The 14,397-nt window shown below is 34.6% G+C and overlaps 1 protein-coding gene across 1 annotated transcript in view; it reads right to left on the bottom strand.

Moving 5' to 3' along the window:
- Window positions 1-5,928, bottom strand: part of LOC117399939 (calcitonin gene-related peptide type 1 receptor-like) — a 99,101-nt gene extending 93,173 nt beyond the window's left edge. Inside the window, exon 1 of the mRNA XM_033999397.3 lies at window positions 5,265-5,928. The gene's annotated coding sequence lies outside the window, so the exon portion shown is untranslated. The remainder of the gene's footprint in view (window positions 1-5,264) is intronic.
- Between the last annotated feature and the right edge of the window lie 8,469 nt (window positions 5,929-14,397).

Raw genomic sequence — 14,397 nt, 5'->3', positions numbered from 1 at the left:
AATTATTGGTCAGAGCAGTTTCTTGCTAGTTTCATATAAAAAATATTCCTCTCAGAAGAATTGCCTTTGCACTTGCTTCAACAGGGTCGCTGGTGTTTAAGAATGATAAGTGACTATATTTATACTTATGATAATCAGTCAATAACTGATATTATGGTTTGTGTAAAACTGGTCACTGGAAATGAAACACATTGATTTTAACACCTATTTTATAACATTGTTGTCACGATTCCCTGCTGTCAATAAAAACCTTACTGTTTACCACTCCAAGCTGAATTCAATCTGCAAAAGGGTTCTATCTTCATCAATGTGATATCATTTGGCCCTAAGCTCTTCGATGCTAATATGTACAAAAATACATAAACAAATAAAATGACCACAGGGACGAAGACATGGTACCATAGAAGTATTTTCCATTACAGAACAACAAGGTAAATGTCTGGGATGGCAGATTATAAAGAGCACAATATTGCAACACAAGCTGTGTAGGACCTACATTATTAAATGTACCGCTGGGTATTCCCCAGTATCTTCTAATCAATAAATGTCTTTTTTTTTTCTTTTATATTGACTCCAGTAACACTGCTTTTACTTTTTTATACTGAATCCAGTAACACTGCTTTTACTGTAAGTGTACCCCATGGATATGATATGAAAAAAACACAGTGCCACCTACTGAACATGAATTGAATGGTTGTTGGATTACATCTATATAACAATAAAAGTTATATAGATGTATTTTCCATAGCAAAGAAGAAAATGGCACACTGGAGTTAACATACAGATTTATGTTTTCTATGCAAACAAAATATTAAAAATAAGCCATGTTCTACAACCTTTAATTTCAGCCCAGGGCAACATTTGTTCTAGAAGTGATTTAACTTTAAAACGATACTCTACATATTTTAAATCCAATGTAATTAAAGTACTAATTCAGTTGTAACAAGATAATATTAATGAATATATATGCCTATTATTGCTAGGATAAAACTTAATTAGTAGTATTATAAAGCATTTTAATGACTTTCTGACAAATCTTGTGAGAGCTTACTGTACAGTGACAAAAAAGGTCAGATTGCATTTATGTTAGTTTAATCACAGAGAACAGATAAGATCCTGGAGCAGCAGCAGATATATTTCTTTGAGACACAAAAGAGCTTAAATTCTCATAATGACCAAGGTCTTTAGGGAATATTCAGATAGTTAGCAACAACAACAACAAAAAAAAGAATATACTTTTAGGTAAATGTGTTGGGATGCAGTTTGTTGATTGTTTTGAGGGATACCTTAAAAAAAGATGTAGTGTCCTCAGTAAGCTATTTGACAGATTGTGCTTGGTGACCCCAGCACACATTTCACCAACTCAGTCAATATAAATCTACAGGAATAAAATCCTTCCTCCATGAAGCATTTTCTTTGGAACTCTTATTATGTTTATGGATTTCTTGTAATTATTTATGTACTTTAGCCATGTATTTTACCCCCATTTTGTCCCCAGTTTGAAATGCCTTTGACTTCACAGCTGCATTGGACCTACATACCGACTGAATGGACTGAAGATCAACAGGTCATTCCTGCCGTCCATCCGGTCACTTACACAGCTGCCAAGCTATTACAACATGGAGGCCAGAGTACAGCTTGGCTGGTCTCTACTTGGCCATGTCTGGCACCCAGCTTATTTTCTTCCTTAGTTCACAGGAACGCAGTGACTAATACAGGATCTATGAGTCCTAGCCCTAGATCGATAATCATTTTTCTGTAAACCTACAAAATGTGAACTACTGCACGGACAGCACTTATTTACGTAGGCTAGGTAGGGTGAGTTTCTATTTTTTTTTTTTAATAACTCATATTGTTTTTGTTGGTGACAAAAGAGAGACAAGTTTGTGTATAGATGCGTCACATGAAACAATCGGCTGAAGTGCAGTTTACAATAGGCTGTAAATGCACCCTGAGCTTTCCTAAGATCACCATCCAACAAAGAAATGCCACAACTGAATGGGAAATGATCTAAGCCATCTAAAATGACATTCATGGCAGACTTTTTACAGTCAGTTGGCGCAAAAGTAGCAAGCTCTGCATCTCCCACCACGCTTCTGCAGCATATGTGACTCACTAGGTTTGTCACTGGCGTAGCTACTTGCATGCATATAAGCAAGTGTCACAGTGTTTATATTATTGAAAACAACATAGATTGAGATGAAATGAGCAACCACCTTTAAAAAACAAACAGTCTGCATTAGGGCTAACACATCAATCAATCAATTGTTTAAATTTCATTTTTTTATTGAGGTGGATGTGCATCACCTTCATTAAAAAAAAACACGTTAAGAAATGAAAGATGTTTAATGGGCACATTAATAGGCTCTGGGGTAGAAAGACAAACAATCACAATATTACAGATTACATGGCTCATTAATGGCATTTACATGCAGCAAATAAATTGGTTTGAAATAATTGTAGCAGCCTAAATGCTTCTGATAAAATGTTATAATTCACATCTGGCATTTCTTTCTCCGTCTGTCTATAGTGGAGGGAGCCAAAGGGAATTAAAACATACATTTGAATCTAAAACATACATTTGAATCTGTAAAAATAAAACATTTCTGTTAAATGTCTCCTTTCTCTTTTTCCATCTGTTTCACACATTTCCAGTGTCGATGGGAGCTTGATAATATTATCTCTGTGCCCCACATCCTCCATGAAGATTCAGTTTGATACTACACACAGTCTGATAATGGTCTGGTTTAAAACCAAAAAGCTGAATGAGACTTTAACTTGTTTACTTTTTTTGTATTGTTACTTCAAGGATTTTACCCATTTTCTATCACCTGCACATCTGTTAGTATCTCATTATACAATATAAAATAATACGAGTTTACTTTTCAGAGTATTTTAAAAAGTCTGTCTCAGCAAAATCTGTTTAAGGACTACAAAGTCAACTATTTCTTAAGCCTTCACTATTACAAGTGATTAATACTTGTCTTTATATTTGATTATCTCCAAACTTATTGTGGCCTTTTTTGAAACAAGCAAAACAATTCGGTGAAAGGAATCAAACAATATAGTTGCCTATAACTATCAAGAAACTATTTAATTACAGAAAGGAGCATTTCAATTATTTCACTTACTTCAAAATAGGGACCGGTGGCTCTTTGTTAGACATGGATTAGGGACAGATTGTTCACTACAAGTGTTGACCCATAATATTGATGTTTTGACACATACAGTAAAAACTGTTCATTTTATATGTCGTTTTTTAATGGGTTCTGCTATGCACTAACACATGTTAGCAACCATAGCTGCTAACAATTTCTCAAAAAGAATATTTACTGATACTGTATGTTCAAACATCCCCGCATGTACTAAAAATGTAAGGTTTCTAATATCATGAATATTCTAAATTTGTTGAATGGTCCCATATATATGACATAGAAAAAACAGCATACTGCAATTGAAACAACCTTTTTAAAACTTCAGAAGGAGAAAAGATACATCATTTTCATGTGTGGAACTACAAAATGAGACAGACCTTAAGGTGTTTCATGTGGAATAGGAAACGTGAGAATAAGGCAGATAATAAACCATTGCAAAGTTACACTGTAGTCAAAGAATCTACACGGACACTTTCCTCAAGACCAGATGTTTTAAATCTTGTCCCAAGGCAGAAACAACATGACAATTAAGATGTATGTGGTGATGTGGGACTGTGATACATTGTGGGAGATTATGCTGTTAAGAGAACATTGCATCTCATTTAAGGGTAACAGGAATCTGGTTTATCTAATATGAATAATCTTTTTAAATTGATGATTTTTACTGACTATTAATATGGTTTTCAATCATACAGTCTAAATACAAATACAGACACATTTATATACATTTATGTGGTTGAACTGAATTCTCACCAGTGCCTTAATTTGATAAACTTAATTGCCGGAATACTGTAAATGTGTGTATATATATATATATATATATATATATATATATATATATATATATATATATATATATATACTTGCTAATTTACTATGTCGTTAATACAACTTTGTGAGAAGAGCAGTTTAAACACTTACGATATGCTTGGTATACACAAAACTTCACAACAAAACACCTTAAAGAATACAACTTGTATAGGCTATAATAATCAATCACTAATACAAAACATAACTTCATATGTTCTGGTCAGGCATCACTGTTAGTATTTCAGTATTATGGTGTTGATGTGCTGATTGTATATTAAATAAAATATTCATACAAATTCACCTGACTATTTTGTGAACACAGACCATTATCTGTACGTAATATAAACAGGTGGTTAATATATATATATGTGTGTGTATGTGTACTTTTTAACCCTTTGTGTATTAGTATTTGAAGTGTGTGTTCCTAATAGATTAGGTACAGTTTACATTTCTGTTTTCAATAAACAAAGAGATAAATTACAAATTATATTTTTATATGTATTTACAAAATAAATAAAAAATAAAAAATCTGTATGAGCGCTGGAAAGATGACGCTGCGCGTAATGCATACATTGGAACTAGGTTACAAAGATAGAAGGATCAGAAATTCTGCAGCTTGAACTTTTAAATAACAAAATGTTCTGTTTTATACCCAGGTAAAACACAGCCTGTATTCCATCTAGCAAGCTTACTTTTTTAGTCAATTGGTGTAATGGTAACATTTTAATAATACACATACATACACTATTTCTAATCAACTAAACATATAGTTAAGGCAGTTCAAAGCGCTTGTTGAAAAAAGGTGTGCTATAATTATTAAACTCTTATTTTAATCGCGTATTTAAATATAATAGATGTGATCTTTTGTATTTGCACACTTTTTAAATTCCAGTTTAACAGCTGTTAACAACAGTTATACAGGTTGAAATGAATGAGAGGGAACATGCAATAAGAAAAATAAAAAAATAAACAAAACTGTCAAATAATTTTAAAACAAAATGACCTATGTAGTTAGAACACCCTCTGACCTTAAATGTATTGATCATGTCAACATTTCATTCACACGCTTCATAACCAATTGAAGCAAGTACCACTGTTGTAAATGATCTTTAAATACTGTCTGTGTGGGATCACATTAATATATATATATATTGCATTACAGCCATAATTGATATAATGGTGTTACTTAAATTACGGAAAGCTTTACCAGTAAAATGTGGCGACTAAAAAAGCATAGAAATGTAATAAAACTAAACAAAAAAATAAAAAAAATAAAAAAAGCTAAAAAAAAACCCTTACCTGATGAAGCTTTATAAACCGGGTATTCAACTTGTAGATCGGCGATGACAGCTTTGTCAGAGAATCCACAGATGGAGTTCAGTTATGAGATGGATGTAGACTGGGATGAAGTCCTAGTGAGTTCCTTTGGAAGTGGTATCCAACATCAGGAAGATGGTACTATTATTATTATTATTATTATTATTATTATTATTATTATTATTATTACTATTATTTATGAAAAAATACAATATTTTCTTTACAAGAAACCGGGGTCCAGTTAACGCAAGATAAACGTTGACACGTTAATGTCTTTACATACTTTAAAAAAAAAATTAAAACAATTTAAAATATATATATAAGATATTTTTGGTTTTCAGTGATATTTACTGCTTCTAAATCTAACTGCTCTCTCACTTCACCAGCAAGGAATTATCCGCATGAGACTAAACAGACACACATTGCACACACAGTAGGCAAGCAAGCAGGAGCTCCTCCTCAACGAGCCACTGGCCGGCGGGCTCAGTTACGCTTAAAGACACATTACCTGTATGGGTGTCTGATCTGACTGACAGCTTGGTGCACAGGGGATTCACATTTCTAAATGAAAGTGTAGATGTGTGAATCAGTTGATTAACACCTGCGCAGTTAAAGATTGTGTGATGTGAGTATACGGCATCTGAAGAAGAGATTAGGTTATACCCGTGCACTGCCGAAATGAACAAATGAGCAGATATGTTAGTAGTAAAGAGATAAAGCTATAGCTAAATTGTCGGTAATGCAAAGCATGTTGATGTTCACATACAGGTGATGTTCATCTCTGAAGATAACTGATGCATAGGAATACGGTGTCTACAGTACTAGTATGTATGCATAATTAGATATGAGAAACCAGCCATTCCAACACACATACATTTTCAAGGATTTAAGGAAATGCATTAGGGAGTGGTTAACATGTTGAAAACAGGAGGTACTAAATAGAGGAGAAACCTCAAAATGGAGCGAGGTAACCAGTGATGTACAACAGGGATCAGTATTAGGTCCTCTGCTATTCCTAATCTACATTAATGATTTAGATTCTGGTATAGTAAGCAAACTTGTTAAATTTGCAGACTACACAAAAATAGAAGGAGTGGCAAGCACTGTTGGAGCAGCAAAGGTCATTCAAAATGATCTAGACAGCATTCAGAACTGGGCAGACACATGGCAAATGACATTTAATAGAGAAAAGTGTAAGATATTGCAAGCAGGCAATAAAAATGTGCATTATAAATATCATATGGGAGATAGTGAAATTGAAGAAGGAATATATCAAAAAGACTGAGGAGTTTATGTTGACTCGGAAATGTCTTCATCTAGACAATGTGGGGACGCTATAAAAAAAAAGGCCAACAAGATTCTCGGATATATGTGAAAAGTGTTGAATTTAGATCAAGGGAAGTAATGTTAAAACTTTACAATGCATTAGTAAGACCTCATCTAGAATATTGTGTTTAGTTCTGGTCACCTTGTTACAAAAAGGATATTGCTGCTCTAGAAAGAGTGCAAAGAAGAGCGACCAGAATTATCCCAGGTTTAAAAGGCATGTCGTATGCAGACAGGCTAAAATAATTGACTCTATTCAGTCTTGAACAAAGAAGACTACACAGTGATCTAACTCAAGCATTCAAAATAGGTATTGCCAATGTCGATCCAGGGGACTTTTTCGACCTGAAAAAAGAAAGGTCCAGGGGTCACAAATGGAGATTAGATAAAGGGGCATTCAGAACAGAAAATAGGAGGCACTTTTTTACACAAAGAATTGTGAGGGTCTGGAACCAACTCCCCAGTAATGTTGTTGAAGCTGACACCCTGGGATCCTTCAAGAAGCTGCTTGATGAGATTCTGGGATCAATAAGCTACTAACAACCAAACGAACAAGATGGGCCAAATGGCCTCCTTTCATTTGTAAACTTTCTTAAGTTCTTATGTTCTTATTTAGTGTATGTAGTGCATTGGTTCTAAAAACTATAACGGCTGGTCTGTATATATATATCTGATTGGTTTATGTGTCAAATGCATTGGTTCGCGTATACACATAGTTGATTTGTGTTGAAAATGTACTGGTTGGTTTGTTTGTACAATATATTGGTTTGAATGTTTAATACTGTAGCATGCACGGGGGAAGGCAGCAGCAGGGCTGGTAGGTGACGAAATCACACACAAAGACATAAGCCCGATATACGCTCCTTCAAGGGAGCTGGCTCTTTTGTACAGTGGTATCGGCGCTATGCTTTACTGCGAGAAATCCCCAGACAGTTGGATTTAGATTTAGATCGGGACTTTGACTTGGCCATTCCAGAACCTTGCTTTTATTCTTTTTTAACTTTCTCCAAATGTACTGACTATCAGCGTGACCAAATAGCTTTATTTTTGTTTCATCACTCCACAAAACCATAGACCAGAACTCAAATCCATCATTCAATTGCCGTTTTGCAAGCTTTAAGTGATTGTCTTTGTGGCTTTTTGGCCTACGACCATTGAGACCTTCAACATGCAATACTCAACCTGTGGTTGAAATGGGAACCCCAGTCCCACTTGCAACCAATTCACTTTGAATATCTTTGCCAGTCAATCTCGGATTGTTATTAACCTTCCTCACAATTCTTCCACTTGTTCTTGGTGAAAGAACCTTCTTTCTTCCAGACTGAGGGAGCATTGTGACAGTACCATGAGTCCTGTACTTCTTGATAATAGAAACAATAGTTGAAATTGCAATACTCAAATACTTGAAAATCTTGTATCCTTCTCCGGCTTTATGACAATAAATAATTTTCTGGTCTTCAGATAGCTCTTTACTTGTCCCATATTGACTTACTGGTAATGACAGCAATCCAATCATCCTATGCCAAACCCTTTTATACTCTATAAGAATGTCCATCTACAATCCAGCATTTTCTAGAATTAGGTTCTGCACTATCATATTGAAATGTCTAGCAGCTTGTAGACAATACTATCATAGCATCAAAGTGTATGAATACTTTTACTTAGCATTTTTGGAGTTTTGCAAAAAAATTGCTGAAATAAATAATTGTATCTATTTCTTGTAACTTTTTTCCTCCTCCACAAGAGCAAGACTTTTGGAACAAAAGATTTTTCCTATAATTATTTGTTTTTGAGAATTATTTGTTTGTGTTTTCAAAATGACATTTTGAATTACAAAAAGAAAAATCTGTTGGGAGGATCTCATCTGGCCCAGAGGATTTGTTTATTTTAAGAGCCCCTAGTCCCTTTAACACTTCTGCCTCTGTTATGCTAAAGTTATTTAAAACTGGATAAAAACAGGTCGAAATGTGGGGCATGTTGTCCGTATCCTCCTTTGTAAAAACTTGTGAAAAGTAATAATTTAATATATTTGCTTTTTATTTCTTCGTCTATGATTTTGCAATTTGTATCTCTTAGACATTTAACCTCCTCTTTGAATGTTCTCTTGCTGTTATAATATTGAAAAAACATTTTGGAATTGGTTTTAGCCCCCTTATCAATGTTAATTTCTGTCTCTCTCTTGGCCTTTCTAACGTCCTTTTTGACTTGCGTTTGCAGTTCCAAGTACTCTTTCTGTTTCTGGTCCCTTTTAAATGCTCTGTAAAGTGCCTTTTTTCACTGAATATTTTTTTTAATTGATCTATTAAACCATTTTGGCCATTTTGTTTTAGATTTAGATTTTACATGCAGTTTAGATCTCCAAATTCTCCACTGTCGTGAGAAAGTGACATAGCACGTACTTATCATGTACATTCCTCATACTATAGGAAGTACACGACCAAAACCATTGCTGTAGTTGAGCTGGAACGCTACTTTTTTTCTGTAGGCAGAACCTTAACTTAAGAATCTATACCGATTTGTTATGAAAATGCTTATATGGCGCCTGATCGCTCTATTTTCGGTGCCTGGGCACCAATGAAGCAATCTCTTTTCCATGGGGAAATGAAATTATTCGTTCTGCGCCTTGCTATTAGGAACAAAAAAATATGTGTCTGGTTCCCTACATACCAGTTTTGATGGTACACTCCAAATAGAGACTCTGATAAGCGGCACATATTTTAAATGTTTGCAGAGTCAAGAGTCCACACATCTCCCACACAATTGTCTGATTCAGTCAGTCGTCCTTGTCATGCAATGAAGAGAAAATTAGAAACTTCTATTACAAACTAGTACTACTTTAAGAAGGTGTGGCTGGGTGTTTTGTGTTGTGTTATTATTATTTAAAATGTATGTGTTTGTGCACAGGTGTTTTAGGTTGGCAAGGAAGGGTAGACTGTGCCTGAACAAGCAATCAAGCCCAGCTGCTTAAAAGAGGCAGGAACCTCTCACTCTTGGTTTGGTATTGTTCAAAGGAGGAAGGTAAGTTAAGAGAAACAGATAAAAATTGCTACTTGTGCTGGCTTTACACCGGCACGATACTTGTTTGTTGTGTTTTAATTGTTGTCTGTTTTGTTTTGGCCATTGTGCCGTTTGTTTAGTATAAGTGTTTGTTTTGTGTTTCAACCTTTTGGTTTATTAAATACGCACATCAGCGTTTCACCTCTCAGTACTGTGTGTGTCTCTTCCTGGTCTGTCGTCACCACCAAGCCATCTTTGTGATAGAAGGCTAACAATGTTTTTAGTAAAAATGTTGGCAAAGAATACAGCAAAAGTGCATGCCAGTGGACATGGGTTTAAAGCTGCTTTGTATATCAGTCAGTGCAGAGACCGGTGATTGGAATGAATGACTGCCCTTGCAACTAGATAAGTATACCACTTTGTGCCCTAGGGGTGACATTGTAAATTTGCAGGGAAACAAGGTGTATGTTAAGCTATAATTTGGTGGGGAATGTGTAACCATGTTTTTCCTGTGTCTGACTTAGCTAGGGGAGGTTAATCAATGGCAGCCCTGACAGATTTTTGTTTTTGTAATTCCCCACCAAAGTTTGGAAGTAATCAGCCAACAAGTAGCCAAACTGAGTTTTGTAAACCAGCCAAAAACTGCACTTATATTTAAGATTTTATATATATATATATATATATATATATATATATATATATATATATATATATATATATATATATATATTTATTTATATATATATATATATATATATATATATATATATATATATATATATATTTATAAAGATTTTATATAAGTAAGTAATGTTATAAACTATTTATTAATGTATGTGCTTGGTAGGTCCAGGGGAATACTATGTATTCAGAATGTAGTGTAACATTAAATTGACCAGAACTGTCGGCAGATATAAATAAAATAAATTAAAAAGCAATTGTAATTGTACTGATACAGTTTTTAAATTGGTGACGAATAAAAAATAGCATTTGTGTAATTTTACTGATGCAGAGCTACAGAAAAAAGACAAGGAAAGGATGTGTTATATGATACAGGGCATTGTAGTGACTGAAGTTTTGCCCTGGTGATTACCTCATAATCGAAAGGAATAGAAAAAAACACCCATGATAAAAATAACCAAAAAATAACCAAACCACCAAAGCCAACATTTACCTGCTAGATGCTTTCAAAACAAGCCAAACACCAATCTGGCAGCACTGATCAAGAGGGAGTAGCCTAAAAGTTGCATGCGAGACGCATGCATTACCTATTAAATGTTACCTTAAGTTCATATACAACGCAAATTCATATCATTTGTTTGAGAAGCCAATATTTTAATTGGCTTTCCAGTACTTTCACATTTAGGACTGCACCACTTGCCAAAACATGGTACGACTTAAAAGGGAAAGTAAATCACCTTCTAACACAAAACATCCGTGCAAATTGACCAACAACTTTTTTTGTGTGTGCATGGAAACAAGTCTGAAATCTGTACCATATGTTCACAAGACTTCAGCAGTGAAGATCATGTTTGTGACGGAACCTCATGCACTTTCTACAATAACTAAAGGCCATACCAAGCAAGTCTTTATTAACATCTGAGATCTGCTGGAAGTAGCCCTGGCATGCTTCTTTGACCAAATAGAATAAAAGCATTTAGTAGGAGGGGTTTAGAGACCTCTATTTTCAGTAGTATTATTTTTTTAAAACAATTTATTCAACGTTTCAAATTATTGATTATTGCCATTTGCAGGTGAAGCATAAAGTGCATTATATTTTGGTTGTTTAAATTTTAAATATATATATAGAAAGATTTTTTTTTCACCCTCTACGTTCATGTTTGGTGATCGGACAGCTGATTGCTTTAAGTTTAGACTTTTCTGTCCCTTAACAATAAGATGCAATTCATTGTATACAATCCTTAAGTAGCATATATCATGGGTAGATACCAAGGACAAAAAAGTCATGTTTGTACCCTAAAATGTATTAAATTAGCATAGGTGGTATTTTGTACTTGTGATCCTATATTATTGCTCAGCACAAGACTTTAGGGACCGTGTATTGAGTAAAATCTCTTAAACGTAATTCATAGAGCAAGATTTGTTGACGAAGAAAAAATCCCCTGCTGGTTCAAAAAGACAAATACTAGGCTTAACATCAGTTTGCTGCAAGATTTATAGAATGAAGTTCTAGAAAGTTAAAAAAATGCCCATGTGGATTAGCATCTACTGAGGAATTTATTAAACTGGTATGGGCTACTGGTATACTGGATCCTCAGTAACAAAAAAAATAAATAACATTATTATTATTGTGGTGTTTTAGCTAAGGAAGGACACGAAACAGATATGCAGCTCAAAACAGCAGGCTCTTTATTCATCAGCAGCAGGTGATCATACCGGCACGCAGAACGATTCACCACTCACTGGAATCCCCAACACTGGCTAGTTCGCAGTCTCTTTTACAACCCACGACCCCTAAATATCGGAACAATGTGAATTAACTTCAGCCAATCAGTGGCTGTGATCTGTCTCATTCCCCCTGACTCCTGCCAGGTGCACTGATTAATTTCGGGGGCCTCTTTCCCATGCTTTGAGAGGGGTCAACGCTGGTGCAAGTTGCATCCATAGCCCAGTGTGGTAACCAGGTTCTGCAACCAGGAGAAGGCACTTTTGCACGCTGACAAGCATGGGTGCAGCCCATGGTGGTTCAGCAGCACAGTCCAACACAAACACACAGACCAAGGTTCCGCCCGTATTATTATTAGTATTATAAGAATGTTATGTAGTGGGAAATGTAGGCAACTAGGTTAGCCTATTGTAGATTTACTACCAAACATTTTGACTGGATATTTTTTATATCATTAGCGTAACCTAAAGTGCTGGATTTTAGGATTGTTCAAGCTACTGTTCTTGTATATATTATATATGTACGTGTATAATATGTATATGCATATATATATATATATATATATATATATATATATATATATATATATATATATATATGCAGTCACATTTTTCTTGCAATGCATGGATAGTGCAAAGAATTATCTTATGGAATGTTTTTTTTTTTTTTTTTGCTGTCTGTGTTTTACGATATGTCTGGGTTTTTGTTTTGTGTCCTTCGCTTTTTTTTTGGTGGCCAAATGAAGCAGGCTGCACTAAACAACTTTATGGAAACCTAGTTAAAGAAAGCTGTACAATATCATTAGTCACCCAAGTCCAAACTGGAACACAGACAGAAACATTTAAATATACCCTCCCGTATTTTAACATTAATTCAGTCTTTTGCATTTGGATGGAGAATTTCTCTACCTAAAAGAAAACTACATGGAAACTCAAATTACCCAAAAGGGTACTACCAAAATAACTTTAGAAAAAGGTTTAATTTGTGCATGTAACCACACCACTGTGAACTGTTGGTGATTATCTTTGGTTTGTGTCCAGGTGCTGTATAGAGTGGCCATTCTGAGGCCAGAACTCATGCAAAAAATGATCTAAATGATCTTACATTGATACAATGAAGAAGCTTTCATTAGAATGGAATGTCTGAGTGAATCTTAGTAATTTTGAAAAAAAAAATGTCACATTCATATGGTACTGTACTTTACGTTGTAATAATTAACATCCAATTAGACTTGCATTAAGTAATTAGTAATTACTCTACAAAGGGATGATTCTGACGATACCTTGTGGAGTAACTTTGCCTTTGTTTCACCTCAAAGAGGAAACCTAGCTGTATATATTCAAATGTATTAATGATTCACTATTTGGTGATGTTGGTCAAATGCACTTTGATTAATAGTGCATTTGACCTTTCAGTAACATGCAAACATTTGTATAAACAAATGCATCAACTATTAGCAGACAATAGTGCCCCAAATGGCCAATATATCACATGTTATAGACTGCTGACTTTTCATCCCCCATTGCTTAGCATAATTTTAGTTTTCAGAATAGTGAAAAAGCTGAAACAGTTGCAGATATCTGATTTCTCAAAAGAGGACTCAGTCTTTATTACACATGAAAAAGACTCCAAGTGATTGTTCAAATATACAAGCAAGACCAAGAACACTTGAAAAAAACAAGTGAAATGTATACAGTACTTATATATTGGTATAATAAAATACTTTTTGACTGTACTTTTTTGTAATTATTATTCAAATATTGGAAAATAATCACAGTACCTGTAGGAAATATGACTGACAGTGGACAATAGTGCAATAAGTCTGCTTTGGGCACTATACCCACACTTCAGTCCACTTCATCCCTGAAAGTAATAACACTTCACTAGTTTGTGTGTTTGCATATGTTCAGTGTTTTTTTTCTTTCTTTCTTTTTGATGCTTCTGATCAAAACTCACTCAACCCAAATCCACTTTTCTCTTTCAAACAAGTTATGTGGCAATTTGGGTTCACAAGGTTGCTTCAGTTTTTTTACTTGTGTGCTGCTGTATATTATTCTGCCTCTAGAGAGCAGGGCTGTATAATGAATTGTGATTAGTTTGACTCTTGTCAAAGGGCAACTGAATCTCAGCAAAAAGTTAAGCAAATGATATGCGGAACAAAATATGTATTCAACAATTTTTGCAACATGTGCTTAAAAGTGCACCCTGTAACAGTATAAAATATATACTATGTTGCTGACCCAGGTATAAAATCCATGGGACTTGCCAGACTGACAGTCAGGTTTCCATTGGTTTTAGACTGACAAGACTTACAAACAATGCCGGATTCCATAATCAACAGGTTTCGGATTGTAAGGATATCACACCATTATTTTCAATAGGGAT

The sequence above is a fragment of the Acipenser ruthenus genome, chromosome 4, assembly GCF_902713425.1.
Source record: "Acipenser ruthenus chromosome 4, fAciRut3.2 maternal haplotype, whole genome shotgun sequence".
NCBI classification, from domain to species: domain Eukaryota; kingdom Metazoa; phylum Chordata; class Actinopteri; order Acipenseriformes; family Acipenseridae; genus Acipenser; species Acipenser ruthenus.
The sequence above is the reverse complement of the archived record's forward strand: the minus strand, read 5'-3'. Positions and strand labels throughout refer to the sequence as shown.